The sequence below is a fragment of the Zea mays genome, chromosome 4, assembly GCF_902167145.1.
Source record: "Zea mays cultivar B73 chromosome 4, Zm-B73-REFERENCE-NAM-5.0, whole genome shotgun sequence".
In the NCBI taxonomy this organism is placed as follows: Eukaryota; Viridiplantae; Streptophyta; class Magnoliopsida; order Poales; family Poaceae; genus Zea; species Zea mays.
In genome coordinates this window covers 48,001,062-48,005,595 of record NC_050099.1, presented here as the reverse complement: position 1 = coordinate 48,005,595, position 4,534 = coordinate 48,001,062, and positions in this window count along the sequence as shown.

The following is a 4,534-nucleotide window of genomic DNA, read 5'->3' as shown; positions in this document are numbered from 1 at the left end:
TACCACGGTGTTTTGCTTTTCTTTTCTTATCCCGTTCGCGAGGAATCTCCACAACTTGGAGCCTCTCGCCCTTACACTTTGATGTTCACAAAGAAGCACGGAGTAAGGGAGGGATGAGCAACTCACACAAGACACAAAGATCACAGCAAATACGCACACACAAGACCCAGACTTGAGCTCAAGAGACTATCACAAGTTTCACACTAGAACTGAGCTCAAATCACTAAGAATGTCGAACAAGTGCGCAAGAATGGAGTGTGAGTGATCAACAATGCTCAAAGGATGCTTGGTGTTCTCCTCCATGCGCCTAGGGGTCCCTTTTATAGCCCAAGGCAGCTAAGAGCCGTTGAGAGCAATCCAGGAAGGCAATTCTTGCCTTCTGTCGCCTGGCGCACCGGACAGTCCAGTGCACCACCGGACACTGTCCGGTGCGGATCTCTTTCCTTATTTGGCGAAGCCGACCGTTGGCAGCCTTGGAGCCGTTGGCGCACCGGACACTGTCTGGTGCACACCGGACAGTCCGGTGCCCCCTACTAGCCGTTGGCTCGGCTACGTGTCCCGTGCGGATCGAGCGGCCGACCGTTGGCCCGGCCGACCGTTGGCTCACCGGACAGTCCGGTGCACACCAGACAGTCCGGTGAATTTTAGTCGTACGCCGTTAATCACTTCCCGAGAGCAGCAAGTTCGCCTGAGCCAGCCTGGCGCACCGGACACTGTCCGGTGCACCACCGGACAGTCCGGTGCACCCAGACAGAGTTGGCTTTGGCTGAACAAGGCCATCTCTTCTCCAATTCGATTTCTCCTGTTTCCAGCACTTAGACACAATACATTAGTCTTTAAAACAATGTACTAAGTCTGAGAAACATACCTTTATACTTGATTTGTACTTTGTCCACCATTTGACACTTAGGCACTTGTGTTGTACACTAAATCACCAAAACACTTAGAAATGGCCCAAGGGCACATTTCCCTTTCAGTCTCCCCCTTTTTGGTGATTTATGCCAACACAACATAAAGCAAGTAGAACAAGTACAAAATCAATTCAAATAAGAACTCAAATTTGTTTTGAATCAAATTTGGCATATATGGATCATTCTTTGCCACCACTTGGTTTGTTTTTGCAAATCAAACTCAATTTCCTATCTCTAAGTCAAACACACATGTTGAAACATAAAAAGAGATATTTCATGAGAAATTGATCAAGGATTCAAAAACTCCCCCTTTTTCCCATAATTAATCCTTCTCCCCACAAGAGACCAACTTTTGACAATAAAAGGCAAATAAGAGTATTTTGACAAACAAAAACTCTAACTCTACTATTTTCAAAATTCACAAGTGGTAGCTGATCCATTTATTGCTTTGGCCTTATTTTCTCCCCCTTTGGCATCAAGCACCAAAACGGGATCAATTTTGGCCCCTTTAACCCCATTGTCTCACCAAAATCTTCAACTAAGAGTAAAAAGGCAATAAGAGTGCAAAGATGAACTTGGAAGAAGTTACTCTTTCATCGGAGTGCAGCGGAAGTCTTGCATGGTCCAAGTCCACCTTTTCCCTTTCAAACTACCTTTGAGACTAAATTAAGCAAACTCAAGCACACAGTTAGTCTCAAAAGGTCAAGTTGTAGCACATCTCCCCCGAAATTTGTGCATCACTTGCAAATGGACTTGTAAGGTCCGGGGAGTGCTTGTACAACTGGAGCACCATAAGTAAACAACAAAATGCATAAGGAACATGATCAAAGGCATAAACACATGTATGCTATAAATCAATCCAAGTTCCGCGAATCTAAGACATTTAGCTCACTACGCAACTTGCAAAAGGTCTGCTCATCTAAAGGCTTGGTAAAGATATCGGCTAGCTGGTTCTCGGAGCTAACATGAAACACTTCGATATCCCCCTTTTGCTGGTGGTCTCTCAAAAAGTGATGCCGGATTTCTATGTGCTTTGTGCGGCTGTGTTCAACAGGATTATCCGCCATGCGGATAGCACTCTCATTATCACATAGGAGTGGGACTTTGCTCAGATTGTAGCCAAAGTCCCTGAGGGTTTGCCTCATCCAAAGTAGTTGTGCGCAACACTGTCCTGCGGCAACATACTCGGCTTCAGCGGTGGATAGGGCAACGGATGTTTGTTTCTTAGAACTCCATGACACCAGGGACCTTCCTAAGAATTGGCATGTCCCCGATGTACTCTTCCTATCGACCTTACATCCAACATAGTCGGAGTCTGAATATCCAATTAAGTCAAAGGTAGACCCCTTTGGATACCAGATCCCGAAGCAAGGTGTAGCGACTAAATATCTAAGAATCCGCTTCACAGCCACTAAGTGACACTCCTTAGGATCGGATTGAAATCTAGCACACATGCATACGCTAAGCATAATATCCGGTCTACTTGCACATAAATAAAGTAAAGACCCTATCATAGACCGGTATGCCTTTTGATCAACGAACTTACCTCCTTTGTTGAGGTCGGTGTGTCCGTCGGTTCCCATTGGAGTCTTTGCGGGCTTGGCGTCCTTCATCCCAAACCTCTTGATCAAATCTTGCGTGTACTTTGTTTGGGAGATGAAGGTCCCATCCTTGAGTTGCTTCACATGGAACCCAAGGAAGTAGCTTAACTCGGCCATCATCGACATCTCGAACTTTTGAGTCATCACCCTGCTAAACTCTTCACAAGACTTTTGATTAGTAGAACCAAATATTATCTCATTGACATAAATTTGGCATACAAAAAGATCACCATCACATGTCTTAGTGAAAAGAGTTGGATCGGCTTTCCCGACCTTGAAAGCATTAGCAATTAGAAAGTCTCTAAGGCATTCATACCATGCTCTTGGGGCTTGCTTAAGTCCATAGAGCGCCTTAGAGAGCTTACACACGTGGTTGGGGTACCGTTCATCCTTGAAGCCAGGGGGTTGCTCTACGTACACCTCCTCCTTGATTGGTCCGTTGAGGAAAGCGCTCTTCACATCCATTTGGAACAACCTGAAAGAATGGTGAGCGGCATATGCTAGCAAAATACGAATGAACTCTAGCCTAGCCACAGGAGCAAAAGTCTCCTCAAAGTCCAAACCTGCGACTTGGGCATAACCTTTTGCCACAAGTCGTGCCTTGTTCCTTGTCACCACTCCGTGCTCGTCTTGTTTGTTGCGGAACACCCACTTGGTTCCCACAACATTTTGCTTGGGACGAGGCACCAGTGTCCAAACTTCATTTCTTTTGAAGTTGTTGAGCTCCTCCTGCATGGCCAACACCCAGTCCGGATCTAGCAAGGCCTCCTCTACCCTGAAAGGCTCAATAGAAGAGACAAAGGAGTAATGCTCACAAAAATTAACTAATCGAGTAGTTACTCCCTTGCTAATGTCACCCAAAATCTGGTCGACGGGATGATCCCTTTGAATCATCGCTCGAACTTGGGTTGGAGGTGCCGGTTGCGCTTCTTCCTCCATTACATGATCATCTTGTGCTCCCCCTTGATCACACGCCTCCTGTTTATCACCTTGAGTTGGGGGATGCACCATTGTTGAGGAAGAAGGTTGATCTCGTTCATCTTGTTCCTGTGGTCGCACATCTCCAATCGCCATGGTGCGTATTGCGGCCGTTGGAACTTCTTCATCTACATCATCAAGATCAACAACTTGCTCTCTTGGAGAGCCATTAGTCTCATCAAATACAACGTCGCTAGAGACTTCAACCAAACCCGATGATTTGTTGAAGACCCTATACGCCTTTGTATTTGAGTCATAACCTAACAAGAACCCTTCTATGGCTTTGGGAGCAAATTTGGAATTCCTACCCTTCTTCACTAGAATGTAGCATTTACTCCCAAAAACTCGGAAATACGAAACATTGGGTTTGTTACCGGTTAGTAGCTCGTATGACGTCTTCTTGAGGAGGCGATGAAGGTAGACCCTGTTGATGGCATGGCAAGCCGTGTTCACGGCTTCCGACCAAAAGCGCTCGGGGGTCTTGAACTCTCCAAGCATTGTCCTTGCCATGTCTATAAGCGTCCTGTTCTTCCTCTCTACCACACCATTTTGCTGTGGTGTGTAGGGAGCGGAGAACTCGTGCTTGATCCCTTCCTCCTCAAGGTAATCCTCCACTTGAAGGTTCTTGAACTCGGACCCATTGTCGCTCCTTATCTTCTTCACCTTGAGCTCAAACTCGTTTTGAGCTCTCCTTAGGAAGCGCTTGAGGGTCCCTTGGGTTTCAGACTTTTCCTGCAAAAAGAACACCCAAGTGAAGCGGGAAAAGTCATCAACAATAACTAGACCATACTTACTTCCTCCTATGCTTAGATAGGCGACGGGTCCGAAGAGGTCCATATGTAGCAGCTCTAGGGGTCTTGATGTGGTCATCACATTCTTGCTGTGATGCACTCCTCCCACTTGTTTACCTGCTTGACAAGCTACACAAGGTCTATCTTTTTCGAAATGCACGTTAGTTAAACCTATCATGTGTTCTCCCTTTAGAAGCTTGTGAAGGTTCTTCATCCCCACATGTGCTAAACGGCGATGCCACAGCCAACCCAT